The following is a 19,892-nucleotide window of genomic DNA, read 5'->3' as shown; positions in this document are numbered from 1 at the left end:
GATTTAGGAAGACTTTTTGTGAAGATATCTGCCACTTGGAGCTTGGTCGGAATGAATTTGGTGTGAAGCTTACCAGAAGAAAGCAGTTCACGAAAGAAGTGGTAATCCAACTCAATATTGTTAACCCTTTTGTGCGAGATTGGGTTTTGGGTGAGGAACAAAGCACTGCGATTATCACACAAAAGAGTTGGTCTACCTGCAGGCAAAGCATGCAATTCTTGAAGCAGGTGAGTGATCCAAATGATTTATGCCGCCGTATTTGCCATCGCACGATATTTGGATTCACAACTCAACTGGTAATGAGTTGGATTTGATTAGGGCTTCCCACTGGTGGTAAAAGAAACATTCGTTGAAAGAGGTGTAGGAGCTGGTTTTGCATCCATCATTTTTTCGTGATCCAAAATGTCCCTAACATATTTAGATTTATTTAAAAACAAACCATTTGTAGTGTAAGTGACCTCAAGCTCCAAAATATAGTTGAGATCGCCTAAATCTTTAATAGTAAATTCATTATGTAGTTTAGCAATAGACGACTTGACGACAGTATCTTGGTTTCCTGTAAGTATCAAATCATCCGCATAAACAAGAAGATACATGATGCAAGAATCCTTCTTGAAAATAAAGAGGGACGTGTCAGCTTTGCTACAGGAGAAACCGTTGCCGATCAGAAAGGTGCTTAAACGATGAAACCATGCACGTGGTGCTTGTTTAAGACCGTACAATGCTTTGTTTAATTTGCACACGTGATTAGGAAATTGAGGATTTGTGAAACCCGGGGCTTGTTCAAGATAAACTGTTTCATGAAGATGGCCATGAAGAAAGGCATTGTTCACATCAAGCTAATGTAACTTCCAAGTAGAATGGCCAACGAAAGAATGATCCGAACAGTAAAGGCCTTAACAACTGGGCTAAATGTATGAGAGTAGTCAATACCCGATGTTTGGCTATACCCTTGTGCAACAAGACGGGCCTTGTGACGTTCTATAGACCCATCAGAATGAAACTCGGTCCGAAACAGCCATCTTTACCCAACAACGAGATGGTGTTAATAAAAATAATAAATAATAATAATAATCAAATATAATAAAAAAAATACGTTACCTTTTTATATATAGGCGAGAATAAAGATAATGGAATTTGCTTTGTTTTTTGTATGTATCAGAGACGGGAGATAATTTAGTTTGTTACAAATCAGCGGTTAAAATTTAGATCTATGATTGAAATTTCAAATATGGTTAAAATGAAGACAGACAATTATGACATCTTTCAAATTAATGATTGAAAATCATAGTTATCAACTTATCAAAAGGTCAATATTAATTTGACAAAAACTGACATAATTATGAATTTCCCCTTTATATAAATTTATTAACTATTATTTGGAAATGATTTAGAAGATCACGTTTCTGTACACTTTGAGCTACTTTCAAACAATTTGACTTGTTTCATATAAGGGTCATTCTTTTGATCCGTTGATGGACCACAACCAAAGTTATTTTATGTTAATGGATCAAAACTCCGCCTCTACATGAACTGTTATGAGTATACCAATCGTTTTCAACATACTATTCGACTTCAAGATTAAAAAACATTTGTGTGAGAGAGAAAGTATTGTGTGAGAGTGAAAGTGTACTCTCTAACAAGTGACTGAACTCCCAAAATGTGGTGACCCGGGGGTCTATTTATAGGCGTAGAATGTCCGAAATTCTCGGTAACACGTGTCAGATGCTGATTTATTTGGTTATGCAAAATATTTGTAACCGCCTTTGGCGTGGGCTGACGTGGCAGCGTGCCGTTCACGCGCCTATTCAAGGGCTTAAGCATATAAGCTGCCTACAGGGCTTACGCATGACGCTGATGTCGTACCCCGTCATAATCCATCTGGACGAAGTCTTCAACAACTGGTATCATCACGATGAACTGACGTCTAAATGCCATTAACGACTCCATGTAATATCTTTAAAATGAGCAAATGCACAGCGGAAGATTTCTTTCAGACCCGAGAATAAACATGTTTGAAAAGTGTCAACCAAAAGGTTGGTGAGTTCATAGGTTTATCATAAACAATAAAATTCATCATTTTGATAGACCACAAGATTTAAATACAGTACACCTATCTCGTGTACGAAACCATTTTTCATAATGCTTAGCAGAGTAGGTTCGTATCCTTTTCTCCCCCGTAGGTTGCCTCGCGATTTTTAAATAACCGTACACATATCTCGTGCACAGAAATAATACACATAACCTGTGTATAAAAATCATTCTCTCGATACATAACATTCACTTTTCTTTCATAGCTTTCATAGCTTTCAATTCTTGGCTTGGTAACCGACCTTAACATATAATGCGCATCAATAATATCTCCAAAACAGAACATCTCGTCTGTATAAATATATAAACTTCGAAGTACTAAAAACCACGCCCACTAGCCCTTCCGCCTAGTGAACATTCTGGGTGGGGGTGTCAAACCCGGTAGCTACCTTTAGGATTCGCGTGAATTAGGGCCATACCCGATTCTAATTCTTAGGTTACCAAGCATAATAATCAGGGGAAAAATATTCATATCAATTGGTGGCAATTATCACGTCCACATAATTCAATGGTGGCAATTATCACGTCCACATAATTCATTCGAGGAATGTTTTGCTTGTGTCTATCTCATCAAACATTTATAAAGGCATTTCATGCATTCGTAGTTCAAAATATATTTCAAAAGCATTTAATAAAGCAGTTGTAAAAACAGTGCATGTATTCCCAGTCCCAAAAATGTAAAGAGTAAAAGGGAATCAAATGAACTCACAATACGATACTTTGTAGTAAAAATATGCATATGACGGCACTGAACAAGTGCAGGGTTGGTCTCGAATTCACGAACCTATATCAGTTACATATATTAAAACATGTAATAATATTCAAACAAGTTTATGTATTAATATTAATATACTTGTTATATTAATAATTCATATATTATTTATTATAATTCTTACATATTAATGTTTAGAATATTCTGTAATGTATAGTATTTTTATATTTTGTGTAACACTTAATTTTTATTATATAAGAGTAACATTTTGTTTAAGACTATAAAAGTATGTAATATTAGCATAGATTTGTAATCAATATATTTATATAAATAATATTTGTTGTAGTAATAAAAATAATGATAGTAATAATAATAGTGATTTTAATAAGTATGATAGTTTTAATAATAATGATAATCTTAATAAAATGAAGATTTTAAAATGATCAAAATAATAATAATAATAATTATGTTGATAAAAATAATGTTAATAATAATACTAATGATAATAATAATAATAATAATATAATAATAATAATAATAAAAATATCAATATTAGTACTAGTGTAATAATAATAATTATAATTATAATAATAATAATTAGGATACTACCTTAAGAGTGTAAGCTTCCAAATATAAAACTGCCTCAGCCCAGGCTCGAACCCGTGACCTCTCATTCAAACACAAACACTCCTAACCACTTAACTGCACTTTCGTTCTTGTATTATTTCGCACTTTTAAATATTTACCACGTCCTAAACTGCCAAGATTTCATCATTATTATAATCCTAATCGTTTCATCACCTCGTCATCTTACAAACATCATTTTAATCATCCTCATCATTCTGTAATTATCATGTTAATCACCTCATTATCAACAATGGATCATCATCATTTATATTGTGATAATCTCCATCTTAATTTATCATTGTCTATACTACGTTCATCATCATTATCGTTATCATCTTCAATTAAACTTTCATTCATCACCATTAACCCATTATCGTCAACTAATCATACGCATATCATATCATATCATAAAATCATACGCTATCATCATCTTTTTCCTATGGTAACCTCTGTACATCTTCTTCATTTAACCCCACCGAAACCATAAACTCGTTTTAATTATGCTAGTTGTTATTAGTCCAGCCCAAATAGAAACACTAATAAACAGACCAAAATTGCACGAGCCTAATATACTACTCAGTTTGTCACGGCCCAAGTAATGAGCTTGCAAAAGGGTTGTTTTGGTTTAAAAAAAATAAATAAGGAGACCACGAATTCAGCAGCCATCATACGAATTTAAATCACTTTGATTCATTCTCCTCATACTCATACATGATCATCATTATAGTCATCTTCCATTATCCTATAAATAACTAGACATCAATTCCTTGTTCCCCATTAAGGTTAGCTAATCATTCCTAATTGGTTCCACATGTAACTTGATGAAGTGTCAACATATTCCATTTTCAAGTTGATAAAATGAAAAGGAAAAAAGAAAAAAAAATGGGAACCGGAAGTGGAATGGCATGTAGGGTCTCGGTTGGTTTTGGGTTTCATCAAACGAATCAGAAAAGGATAGCAGCAGGAAGTTAAACGAGTGGTAGTATTTCATGGATGATCGAATCAACAAGAAAACGTAAACAGAAGTAGCAGTCGAATAGCAAGTGGGTTTAAATGTGTTGGGCTTTCTTGATATGGGACTGCAACTTTTGGCTGAGTTTATTTCGATAATCTTGGTCCAAAAAGAAAACATTTACTTAGCCTAGCTGAAACCCGATTCTAAAACAGATGGATTTGATTAGTTCGCTGGTATCAAATCATGGAATCCATCGTGGCACTCTACTAAAATAATTAAGTTGTAGGCTCCAAAGAAAACAAGAGACATGTTAAAGTGTTTCCACTACTTTATTTTAAGTAAAAATTCGATGGATTTGGTATCTCATCATTACTAGCTGTTCGGCAAAAGGAGGAAAAAATTAAAAACGGTATCATCCTAGCTTTAATAGTATTTAAATAATGAATCTTAATACCACTTGTCTGCTATCAAGACCCGTCCTAATCCATCCGGACGAAGTCCATATCAATTATAAACGATTCACAACAGTTGATTACATCGCGAGGTAATTGACCTCTATATGATACATTTTACAAACATTGCATTCGTTTTTGAAAAGACAATCTTTCATTACATCGAAAGTTGACGGCGTGCATACCATTTTATAATATATCTAACTATAATTGTCTTAATAATAATCTTGATGAACTCAACGACTCGAATGCAACGTCTTTTGAAATATGTCATGAATGACTCCAAGTAATATATTTAAAATGAGCAATTGCACAGCGGAAGACTTCTTTCATACCTGAGAATAAACATGCTTTCAAGTGTCAACCAAAAGGTTGGTGAGTTCATTAGTTTAACGTAAATAATCATTTCATAATTTTAATAGACCACAAGATTTCATACTTCCATTTCTCGTAAACATACGTCCCATGCATAGAGACAAAAATATCATTCATATGGATTGAACACCTGGTAACCGACATTCACAATGTGCATATAAGAATATCCCCATCATTCTGGGATCCTCCTTCGGACATGATATAAATTTCGAAGTACTAAAGCATCCGGTACTTTGGATGGAGCTTGTTGGGCCCGATAGATCTATCTTTAGAGTTCGCATCAATTAGGGTGTCTGTTCCTTAATTCTTAGATTACCAGACTAAAAGGGTCATATTCGATTTCGATCATTCAACCATATAATGTAGTTTCGATTACTTGTGTCTATTTCGTAAAACATTTATAAAAATTGCGTATGTATTCTCAGCCCAAAAAATATAAAGGGTAAAAAAAAGGTAAATGAAACTCACACATATAAATATTGTAAAACTGTTCATAAAGCATTTTGCATGTATTCTCAGCCCAAAAATGTAAAGAGTAAAAAGGGCAAATGAAACTCACGCATATAAATATTGTAAAACAGTTAATAAAGCATTTGCATGTATTCTCAGCCCAAAAATGTAATGAGTAAAAAGGGAGTAAATGAAACTCACGCATATAAATATTATAAAACAGTTAATAAAGCATTTGCATGTATTCTCAGCCCAAAAATGTAAAGAGTAAAAAAAGGCAAATGAAACTCACGCATATAAATATTGTAAAACAGTTAATAAATCATTTGCATGTATTCTCAGCCCAAAAATGTAATGAGTAAAAAGGGAACAAATGAAACTCACCTAATGTATTTTGTAGTAAAAATATATATGACTATATTGAACAACTGAACAATGCGGGGTTGGCCTCGGATTCACGAACCTATATCATTTGTATATTTATTAATACTCATAATAGAATAATTTTATATATATGCATACATAACTTATTAGTTATATCATATTTATATTAATAATATATTTAGGTTTCATATATTCGTTTTATATATATAGAAAAGAAATACTTTGTTATGTTGTATGTGTTAAATATATTTATGTATATATATTTCGTTTGTTTATTAAAACGGTAGTTATAATTATAATAAGTTAGTATTAGTACAGGTAAAAATAATGATAATAACCTTAATAATATATTTATAATAATAATACTAATATTTATGTAAGTACTAATAAATCGTATCATTTTTATAATAATATTACCATTGTTAATCATAATCCTAACAATGATAGTAATACTAAAATGACAAAACTTATAATAATCTTAATAATACTTTTGAAAATACTAATGATAATGATAATACTCTTAATTTGATAAACGACAAAATTTGATCAATGATATCAATACTTCTAGTTGTTAGGAGTAATAACATTTATCTTACTAATAACAATAATTAATAATAATAATAATAATAATAATAGTAATAATAGTAATAATAATAATAATAATAATAATAATAATAATAATAATAATAATAATAATAATAATAATAATAATAATAATAATAATAATAATAATAAGAGTAGTAATAATACTACCTCACATAAAAAAGCTCCAAAAAAAAATAACTGCCTTTGTTCAGGTTCAAACTCAAGACCTCTCGCTTAAACACCCACACCCTTAACCATTCTGCTGACTTGTATCTTTCTGTTTTAGGACCGAACAAAAACCATATAACCATCATCACCTTAATCTAATTATACTTAAGTTTCTGTCCAAATTAGAAAACTGAAACACGGTGGCCCTATAACAATTTACGCTCATGACCCAATAACTAAATTAGGTTTTCGGCCCAATCCCTAAACTAATAATAATTCAGCCCATGAATCATAAACATAACAGCCCAGTAACATGGAACAAGGTCCACGTGCTTTTTCTTAAACTTAGGATTCGACACAGATACTAGAAGCCGTCGTCTTTATCTAATCATATATCCGTCCCCATCATTATTGTTACAGCTCATTCCCACTTTCATTTATATTCATTAATAGAGAGCAGGAAAAAAATATAACGAAGAAGATGCATCGGTATTTCAATGGTTCTCTCTCTCTTTTTTTTTTATCGGATGTCGATTCCATTAAAACAGAAGTAGCATCAACTGCTGGATAGTAAAAATTCGACCAACGGGTTTTTTGTTGGATTGAACACAAACGAGCAATAGTAGCAGTGGTTTACGATGGGTTTATGACTGAAACAATAATTGAAAGTAATAGTTGAAGATGATTGTTTGATGATCTTCGTTGAGTGACAACAGGAGGAAAAAAAATAGTAGCACATTCGACCCAACAATGGTGTGGTAGTCAAAAGGCCGAAACAGAAGAAAATTGAAGTGTTTCATGTATTTGGGTGTCGGTTGTTAAAGTAGCATGCAACGAATATAGATTGAATATATCAGAAGGTGTTGTTATCGAATGAGATAGTTTGGGTATGGTTGATGTTTGATGGTACGTGAGCCGAAGATGATAATGACTGATGTTACGAATAAAAAAAATGGTGGGTTTAGGTTCTTAAAAGATGACAGTGGCGGTTGGTTGGTAGTGAAAGAAGAAGATGGGTTTATGGTGTTCTTGGCTCAAAACAGATTATGACAACAAAAGGTGTTCATTTTGGGTTTATGGATTTACAAAGAAAATCGATGATTTTGATTGTCTTGCTCGTCTCACAGAAAACGAAAGAGAAGAAGAAAAAGAATATAAGTGATGATGGTGGTTTTTGTGTGTCACTCAGTTATGCATGTATATATGTATATAATAGATAATGATAATGTTAGAAAGTCGTTGAGGTAGACAGGCAGAAAGCATTCAATTACCAACAGTGGAGTGTTTGTTTGTTTTGATAATTCTCGCTAAAGATATCTGAATAACTTTCTCAATGCCATAGAGAATAACAGGTTCTATTGAGCATAAAGGAAAAAAAAATAACTCAGACAACGACTTGAAACAACTTAGTACGATTTATTCAATATTGGAAGCTAACAACTCAGAAAATAACAGAATTTAACTAAAGTTGATTGATATGGGAAACAGAATTGGGTTCCAAATTAGGCGTATGAGGATATATAATTGTTATTAATTAATAATTATAATTATATCAATAATACTTTAAATACAAATAATAACATTAATAATAAAGTAATAATAATAATAATAAGTCATAATTAAAATTTTTAATGAAATTTTTAGTAATAATTATTAATAATAATATTCATAGTAATAGTAATAATAAGAATACTAATATGATAATACTAACAATAATGATAATTTAATTTGATAATAATAATCTTATTAATGATACTAAAATAATATTAGTTATAATGATATTAATGATAATGATAATAATAATAATATAATAGCTTATATTTTTATATAATAATATTAATAATAAAATTATTAATGTTAACATTTATAATGAAGGTAAGGTTATTAGTATAACTTTTATATTTTATCTTGTATTTAGATTTAATATGTAGAATTTATATTATTAACTATCTAATAATTAATAAGTATATTATATATCCCATGACAACATTTATTAGATATTGATTATTTATATAATTTATAAACTATAATACCAATTATTAATAGGAATCATATACATATACATGTAATTTCATAATAATATCATATACATTTTTATTTACACACAATAGTTCGTGAATCATCGAGAGCAGCCAAAGGGCAATTGCATAAATGAAGACACTTCAAAATATATGAGATTCAACAATACAGGCTTTGCTTATCGTGTCGAGATCATATAAATATTAAGTTTAAATTTGGTCAGAAATTCCCGGGTCACTACAGTACCTACCCGTTAAATAAATTTCGTCCCGAAATTTGAGTGAGGTCGTCATGGCTAACTATAAAAATGTTTTCATGATGAATATGAGTTGATAAATAGAGTTGTATCATCATTGTGTAATGTGGATAAAACAATTTGATTATTCGAAGAGCACGAGTGAAGCTATTCACAAAAGAATGAAATGAGAAACAAAGATTTGTTTTTAACTTTTGACGTAGTCAGGTTTGAATTCCGGAATTCAAGGGATTTAAAAGAAAATCTTGAAGATCTATAAGATCTGATTCTTCGAGATTTATGGAAATTAAGATCTCTTTAATTAAATACGGTAATCTACCCCGATTACTACGTCTGATATTTCCTTTATAAATTTACCTTTTCCGTTCCATTTGTTTTCACCACTTCTATGCTAAATTCCCAAATTCAAAAGATTTATGAAAATGCTTAACCCTGTTTTGATCCTTGTTCTTATTCTAACTATCGCAATGATCGTTCTTCTTCTCCAACCTCCACCAGAAGAATCTGTTTATTTCTATTATGCTCTAGGGATTATTGTATTTATAATCCTCCCGTGTCTTTATATTGCTATACGTACTGATATCCACGGTTTGTAATTTTAGTGTTGTCATTGGACTTTATATTTTCTCTTATATTTTGGATCTCTTTGCCTTTTTATTATCCTCTCGACCTCTAGTAAAGCGAGTAATGGTCCAGAATTCATAAGTATGGAATTTCGGATAAACATCATGTTCTAAATAAGAAAGAAGGTATTAGCACGATTTGATTTGTCAAATTATCAGAATCACTGAATATAGAACTATCAAGAATATATTTTCTTGATATGTTCAGAAGTTAATCAGAATGAAAGAGTTATGTAACATGACACATGATGACGTTATAATCTGTGAATCATCATGTTCCATTTAGAAACTCAGCATGACTTACTGTAATATAATCACGTTGATCAAGTGTCATTATATTATACTAACTCATGCATCAGTTCCCAACATTACTTCAATAACATTCATATTTTAAGCTCAAAATTTTACAGAATATAGAAACTAACAGTTTCTATATGATGTAATACTGATAGCACGAAGAGATTAATGATTTCAGATAAGAATAGTTATAAAATATCTCCACAAATATGGAGGATATTTATAATGAAAGATACGATAATATCTCAAAATATCTAAGATCAGAGGATGATAGAAACTATTGTCTGCAAGGGTTTAGAGTAAGGAGCAAAATATTCACTAAAGACTTTAGCAGACATTGAATCATTTGGATTCTTTGAAGTCAAACTTATTCTTTGTGATTTGTCCACGGCTTTCTTCATAGTTTCGCATAATCTGCTTTTCGGTACTAAATTTTCTCTTGAATGTTTCCAATATAATGATACACCGGGAGCACGAAGAGGTATATAATTTCGGACGAGAATATTTATGAAAATATCCTCAGAAATATCGAAGATATTGATGATGATATTTTGGAATTTCTAAGTTCGATGGTTGATGGAGAAAGATTTTCCGCAAGATTTTAACATGACTTCGGGGCAAGATATTCTCTAAAGATTTCAACGGATCCAGAATTACCTGAATCCTTTGAATATAGGGTTTGGTCCTTGTATTTGTCCTTGGTTTTCTTCATGGGTAGCTCAATCTGTTTTTTCAATACCCAATCTTCTATCGAGCGTTTCTAACACTCCTTTCTTTATTAGCAAACTTTTGGTCGTTTAGACCACCTATCATTTTCTGTTTCCTCTGCATTTAATGCTATGATATCTGAATCATCGGTTATTAATCCGAGGTGGTTTCAGGAGAATTGTGTTTTTAGATGATTAAACGCTGATGGTAACATGGTGGAATATGAAAGGTTCTCTGTTGACAATAAAAGAGCACACGTATATATCAACGTTATAATAAGGTTGTTTCGTACGAAAAGTCAAAGTTGTCTTGTTGGAGCTGTGACAAAATTGGCTATTTTGAAGAAGAACTGCAAAGTTATTTTGGGTGATAATAACACTAAAGAAATTAGCACAGCTATGTGTTAAACGTTTACTCAGTTTCCGAGAGTTTTTCAAGTGCATAACTATATGCATCAATCTTTTCTTCCGTAGATGAAGTGCGGTTGGTTCATCCTATCGATTGAAGTGTTTTCAAGAATCATGAAAGGTTTGAACGTAGATTGTAATCGTCAAGATACAAATGAGGTTTAAGGTGAAATCAAGTGGCAAACTTGAAGAATTGTTTAGTTTCATATGTTATAGTTAATATTTTAATTCATTTTAATTGTCCAATGTTATTAGTCTACAGTCGATAGTCCACAGTTGACAGTCCAATAATTCATTTTCATATATAATATTCGAATTAATTAATACGTATCATGACCCAGAGAACTCGATCATTACTGCATATAGAGTGTCTATGGTGATTTCAAATAATATATATATATATATATATATATATATATATATATATATATATATATATATATATATATATATGCGTCGATATGATATGTCAAAACCTTATATACGTGTCCCGATATTTAAAGTGCGTAAAATAAATACAGAAGTTAAATGACAATAATTAAAGTGCGTAAAGTAAATAACAGAAATTAAATGATGATAAATAAAATTGCGAGAATATAAATTGCGATAATTGAATTGCGATAAATAAAATGTACTCAGTTAGCTAGGGACAGTTAGCTAGGATTTTGTTAGCGTGGATTCTTAACAAAATTTCTCATAGTTAAATTGTTTGTTTCTAACAAATTTTATTTGTCAAATGTTTTTCTTCATTATGCCACTTGTTGGATTCTGATAGGTCAAAATCCAATATGAAATTTTGAATGAAAATGGTTATTCTGTGGTGAACGGATACATGCATCGGTGGATGTAAATAGGATCGTAAATGACTGTTGAATCGGATTTGAATAATGAACAGTATAACATGTTAATATGAAAGTTAAATATTTCCTCGGGCATTACCTACCCGTTAAAATATTTTCACCATTAATAGTTTGTACAAAAGAATTTCTAATTACAATCTTTATGAAAATATATATACATATATATTTTCTTCAGATGTAAGTTGTGGATTTAATGAGTTAATATGATATTAATCTCATTTGATTTATCGTTAGAACTAAAATACATAATCTCTAAAACATTATAGATTACTTAATCGCCATGAAGGATGAAGATAATTGATGTAGAACGATACGTAGAACGATGATTATACTCGAGGTATAAAATGAGATGTTGAGGCATGGATTGTTGATGGTACTGGTATTGATGTTGGTGGTATTGTTGGAGTCGGTGATGTTGCTGAAGCTGGTACGTTTTGCACCATATTTTATAGATTGATTACTCAAGCGCGAAGCTCGTTGACTTCTTCTATTACTCCGGGATGATTGTCGGTTGGAACAAACGGATGAATAAGGTTGGGAATTTTGGGATATCATACAATCATTGTGAGATATCCTGGAATTGAGGGTAAATATGGTGTTTCGGACTGGTTCGCTGATAAGTGCTTCAGGTTCATCGCCAAGAGATAAATTTGGTTGGTGAAAAGGATCGCCTTCTTCGCGTCTCCATTGATTAAGTCGACTACGAACTCATCAGATGAATTGAGGATGGCTGATTGGTTGATTCATTCTGGTTATACTGCTTTCGGAGTTCGAGTGGAAATCCATATCGGAATAGCTGTCGGAATAACTATCAGAATAACTATCGGAATCTGAGGGAATCGAACTGGTTGAGGGATTCATCTCGTACGATCAGATGAAGGATTTTCGATAAGAAATAGATTATAGGATGTAGATTTAGTACCCTGCAATACATAATTTACATATGCATATATAATACTAAAATCCCATAAGTTACGGAGGGATCTACGGAAGCTGTCAGGCAAAGGTAACAATAAGAGATACGCTAAGATATGAATTAGCAGATATGCTAAGATATGAATTTTGTCTATACACTAATCATGCAATCAATGCAATAAGATGTGTCTAGACTAAGAATGATAAGCAAGTGATTCTCTAAGAATGATAAGCAAGTAATTTTTGACACGAAATGATAAGCAAAACTTTTGACATGTAGACACGGTCGAAGTCCAGACTCACTAATGCATCCTAACGAATATCAGTTAGACACACTAATGCAAGACCCGGTTCGCTAAGACCACCGCTCTGATACCAACTGTCAAGACCCGTCCTAATCCATCCGGACGAAGTCCATATCAATTATAAACGATTCACAACAGTTGATTACATCGCGAGGTACTTGACCTCTATATGATACATTTTACCAACATTGCATTCGTTTTTGAAAAGACAATCTTTCATTACATCGAAAGTTGACGGCGTGCATACCATTTTATAATATATCTAACTATAATTGTCTTAATAATAATCTTGATGAACTCAACGACTCGAATGCAACGTCTTTTGAAATATGTCATGAATGACTCCAAGTAATATATTTAAAATGAGCAATTGCACAGCGGAAGACTTCTTTCATACCTGAGAATAAACATGCTTTCAAGTGTCAACCAAAAGGTTGGTGAGTTCATTAGTTTAACGTAAATAATCATTTCATAATTTTAATAGACCACAAGATTTCATACTTCCATTTCTCGTAAACATACGTCCCATATATAGAGACAAAAATATCATTCATATGGATTGAACACCTGGTAACCGACATTCACAATATGCATATAAGAATATCCCCATCATTCCGGGATCCTCCTTCGGACATGATATAAATTTTGAAGTACTAAAGCATCCGGTACTTTGGATAGGGCTTGTTGGGCCCGATAGATCTATCTTTAGAGTTCGCGTCAATTAGGGTGTCTGTTCCCTAATTCTTAGATTACCAGACTAAAAGGGGCATATTCGATTTCGATCATTCAACCATATAATGTAGTTTCGATTACTTGTGTCTATTTCGTAAAACATTTATAAAAATTGCGCATGTATTCTCAGCCCAAAAAATATAAAGGGTAAAAAAAAGGTAAATGAAACTCACACATATAAATATTGTAAAACAGTTCATAAAGCATTTTGCATGTATTCTCAGCCCAAAAATGTAAAGAGTAAAAAGGGCAAATGAAACTCACGCATATAAATATTGTAAAACAGTTAATAAAGCATTTGCATGTATTCTCAACCCAAAAATGTAATGAGTAAAAAGGGAGTAAATGAAACTCACGCATATAAATATTATAAAACAGGTAATAAAGCATTTGCATGTATTCTCAGCCCAAAAATGTAAAGAGTAAAAAAAGGCAAATGAAACTCACGCATATAAATATTGTAAAACAGTTAATAAAGCATTTGCATGTATTCTCAGCCCAAAAATGTAATGAGTAAAAAGGAAACAAATGAAACTCACCTAATATATTTTGTAGTAAAAATACATATGACTATATTGAACAACTGAACAATGCGGGGTTGGCCTCGAATTCACGAACCTATATCATTTGTATATTTATTAATACTCATAATAGAATAATTTTATATATATGCATACATAACTTATTAGTTATATCATATTTATATTAATAATATATTTAGGTTTCATATATTCATTTTATATATATAGAAAAGAAATACTTTGTTATGTTGTATGTGTTAAATATATTTATGTATATATATTTCGTTTGTTTATTAAAATGGTAGTTATAATTATAATAAGTTAGTATTAGTACAGGTAAAAATAATGATAATAACCTTAATAATATATTTATAATAATAATACTAATATTTATGTAAGTACTAATAAATCGTATCATTTTTATAATAATATTACCATTGTTAATCATAATCCTAACAATGATAGTAATACTAAAATGACAAAACTTATAATAATCTTAATAATACTTATGAAAATACTAATGATAATGATAATACTCTTAATTTGATAAACGACAAAATTTGATCAATGATATCAATACTTCTAGTTGTTAGGAGTAATAACATTTATCTTACTAATAACAATAATTAATAATAATAATAATAATAGTAATAATAATAGTAATAATAATAATAATAATAATAATAATAATAATAATAATAATAATAATAATAATAATAATAATAATAATAATAAGAGTAGTAATAATACTACCTCACATAAAAAAGCTCCAAAAAAATAACTGCCTTTGTTCAGGTTCAAACTCAAGACCTCTCGCTTAAACACCCACACCCTTAACCATTCTGTTGACTTGTATCTTTCTGTTTTAGGACCGAACAAAAACCATATAACCATCGTCACCTTAATCTAATTATACTTAAGTTTCTGTCCAAATTAGAAAACTGAAACACGGTGGCCCTATAACAATTTACGCTCATGACCCAATAACTAAATTAGGTTTTCGGCCTAATCCCTAAACTAATAATAATTCAGCCCATGAATCATAAACATAACAGCCAGTAACATGGAACAAGGTCCACGTGCTTTTTCTTAAACTTAGGATTCGACACAGATACTAGAAGCCGTCGTCTTTATCTAATCATATATCCGTCCCCATCATTATTGTTACAGCTCATTCCCACTTTCATTTATATTCATTAATAGAGAGCAGAAAAAAAATATAACGAAGAAGATGCATTGGTATTTCAATGGTTCTCTCTCTCTCTCTCTTTTTTTTTATCGGATGTCGATTCCATTAAAACAGAAGTAGCATCAACTGCTGGACAGTAACAATTCAACCAACGGGTTTTTCGTTGGATTGAACACAAACGAGCAATAGTAGCAGTGGTTTACGATGGGTTTATGACTGCAAAAATAATCGAAAGTAATAGTTGAAGATGATTGTTTGATGATCTTCGTTGAGTGACAACAGGAGGAAAAAAAATAGTAGCACGTTCGACCCAACAATGGTGTGGTAGTCAAAAGGCCGAAACAGAAGAAAATTGAAGTGTTTCATGTATTTGGATGTCGGTTGTTAAAGTAGCATGCAACGAATATAGATTGAATATATCAGAAGGTGTTGTTATCGAATGAGATAGTTTGGGTATGGTTGATGTTTGATGGTACGTGAGCCGAAGATGATAATGACTGATGTTACGAATAAAAAAAATGGTGGGTTTAGGTTCTTAAAAGATGACGGTGGCGGTTGGTTGGTAGTGAAAGAAGAAGATGGGTTTATGGTGTTCTTGGCTCAAAACAGATTATGACAACAAAAGGTGTTCATTTTGGGTTTATGGATTTACAAAGAAAATCGATGATTTTGATTGTCTTGCTCGTCTCACAGAAAACGAAAGAGAAGAAGAAAAAGAATATAAGTGATGATGGTGGATTTTGTGTGTCACTCAGTTATGCATGTATATATGTATATAATAGATAATGATAATGTTAGAAAGTCGTTGAGGTAGACAGGCAGAAAGCATTCAATTACCAACAGTGGAGTGTTCGTTTGTTTTGATAATTCTCGCTAAAGATATCTGAATAACTTTCTCAATGCCATAGAGAATAACAGGTTCTATTGAGCATAAAGAAAAAAAAATAACTCAGACAACAACTTGAAACAACTTAGTACGATTTATTCAATATTGGAAGCTAACAACTCAGAAAATAACAAAATTTAACTAAAGTTAATTGATATGGGAAACAGAATTGGGTTCCAAATTAGGCGTATGAGGATATATAATTGTTATTAATTAATAATTATAATTATATCAATAATACTTTAAATACAAATAATAACATTAATAATAAAGTAATAATAATAATAATAATAAGTCATAATTAAAAATTTTAATGAAATTTTTAGTAATAATTATTAATAATAATATTCATAGTAATAGTAAAAATAAGAATACTAATATGATAATACTAACAATAATGATAATTTAATTTGATAATAATAATCTTATTAATGATACTAAAATAATATTAGTTATAATGATATTAATGATAATGATAATAATAATAATATAATAGCTTATACTTTTCTATAATAATATTAATAATAAAATTATTAATGTTAACATTTATAATGAAGGTAAGGTTATTAGTATAACTTTTATATTTTATCTTGTAATTAGATTTAATATGTAGAATTTATATTATTAACTATCTAATAATTAATAAGTATATTATATATCCTATGACAACATTTATTAGATATTGATTATTTATATAATTTATAAACTATAATACCAATTATTAATAGGAATCATATACATATACATGTAATTTCATAATAATATCATATACATTTTTATTTACACACAATAGTTCGTGAATCATCGAGAGCAGCCAAAGGGCAATTGCATAAATGAAGACACTTCAAAATATATGAGATTCAATAATACAGGCTTTGCTTATCGTGTCGAGATCATATAAAAATTAAGTTTAAATTTGGTCGTAAATTCCCGGGTCACTACATCTGCCACATTCCTTTAAGTGGGACGTACCCCTTTAAAACTAAACCGCACACCCCATTAGTAACTTAAACTGCGGCATGTTTACTTTCTTTTAAATTCAATAACTTGCTCCACCGTAGAAAGGAAAACATGGTGTTTGCTTCTTGTTTGGCTTGAGCAGCAGTTTTCATTGGAGATAAAATACATGGGATGATGATGGTGTCGTGTCTTGGTTAACAGAAGGAAAACCATGCAGCTGTAGTAACTCAAAGTGGGTGGCTGTGGGGTGGATTTTGGGTGATCTCGGTTTGTATGATAAACATGTAAGCGGTTGTGTTCAATTGTGATTTGATGCGGGTTTATTCGATGGCAATGGGATGAAGGATGATGTGATCAACGAAGAGAAAGGAACAAGAGAAGGGTGGCGGTTTTGTTGTAAAAAGGTTGTAACCATAAACAATAAGGTGGTGGTTGTTTCATAAATTGTGAAAGTGGCTCGATGATTGTTCGAACGCGGTAGAACACTAACCTTGAGTGGTGGTTGTATACGATTGGTGTTGGCTAGTTGATTTGTGGTGTTCTTCTAATATACCAACCAAGGTGGTTTTATATTGCAACTTAAAGCAACATTTATGGTGATGGCTTATTGGACGTGTAAGTAATATATGTATATATATAACTTAATATTTCTCTTCCTCTTTTTATATTGTGCATTTGAGTGATTGAAATAGAACTCACAGGTACGATCGATCATTTTATATTCAAGAAGGTGTCGATATGATATTCCAGCAGAAGAAGTCAGGAAAGAAAAACAAAGCAGATAGGGACATGTAACAAATTCGTACACTCGTTTGATATTTATTTCTAACAGATTTTGTTATCTAGCTTGGAAGCAGTCGACCAGAAGAATCAATCAAGAAGAAAAAGAATAGAAAGTAGAAAGTGATGGCTAACAGATTCGTACTACAATTGATATCAATATCTCACAATTTTGTATCTGTTTGTTTTGTAGCGTTTAATTGAGGTCGACGAAGAATCATTGAGCAGGAGAAGGAAATAAGAAAACAGAAATAGATGGGGACTTGCAACGGATTCGTACACTTTAACTGTTATTGACAGCTCACAATTTTGATCTTGATTGTTTTGCAGCGGAGAAGGTGATTGACAGGGAATCAATTTGTGTCAGAAGAAGAAGAATAAAATATATTCAGATTGTTTAAATTCAATTGATTTTGTACGATTAAATGAAGGTGATAGAAGATTCGATCCGACAGGAGCAACGATCATATACAGTTAGATGTAGATATGAAACAGATTTTGATTCTGTAATTGAAGTTGATATTTTAATTCTTATTTATTTAATCTAAATTGATAATTATATTATTAATACAATAATACTGATATATATATATATATATATATATATATATATATATATATATATATATATATATATATATATATATATATCTGTATATATGTATCTGTATTTATATATTTGTATTACTACTAGTTTATACATAATATACTGTTAATAATTTAATAATAATAATAATAGAAATAATAATAATAATTTTAATAATAATATCAAGATAATACTAATAATAATAATTATATAATAATAATAATTAATAAAAATCTTAACCACAATGATAATCATAATTATTAATAAAAATGTTAGAAATGTTATTATTAATGATAATATTAATAAATTGTATTATTATTATGATAATAATAATAATATGTAATAATAACGATAATAATAACTATAAAATTGATAACAATAATATCATTAATGATAATACTAATTATAATAAGATTAACATTATTAATGATAATAATAATATTAGTAATAATAATACTGTAACAATTTATATTTATATTTGCATGTATACAAATAATGGTTCGTGAATCGTCGGGAATGGTCAAAGGTTAAATGCATTCATGTAAACAGTTCAAAAATTTTGAGACTCAACATTACAGACTTTGCTTATCGTGTCAAAAATATTAAATCGTATCGAGAGTTCGGTTTAAAATTAGTCAAAAATTTCTGGGTCACTACAGTACCTACCCGTTAAAGAAATTTCGTCCCGAAATTTAAGTGGTGACAGTTGGAATTGAAATTGAGAATGTTTTAGTACCAGATTTGAACTCTGATTCTTAATAGAAAGATTTTTAGTCATCTAAGAATGTTTCATCGAAGATGAATGATAAGATTTAAAGATTTCTTCGAGTTTGATATGCAGATAGATATATGAATTGTAGTGACCCGAACTTTTCCATGTTTATATATATTAATTGAGATTGATATTTACATGATTAAATGTTTCCAACATGTTAAGCAATCAAACTTGTTAAGACTTGATTAATTGAAATATGTTTCATATAGACAATTGACCACCCAAGTTGACCGGTGATTCACGAACGTTAAAACTTGTAAAAACTATATGATGA

This window comes from Rutidosis leptorrhynchoides, chromosome 1 (assembly GCF_046630445.1).
Source record: "Rutidosis leptorrhynchoides isolate AG116_Rl617_1_P2 chromosome 1, CSIRO_AGI_Rlap_v1, whole genome shotgun sequence".
NCBI lineage: Eukaryota > Viridiplantae > Streptophyta > Magnoliopsida > Asterales > Asteraceae > Rutidosis > Rutidosis leptorrhynchoides.
Note: the sequence above shows the minus strand (reverse complement) of the source record.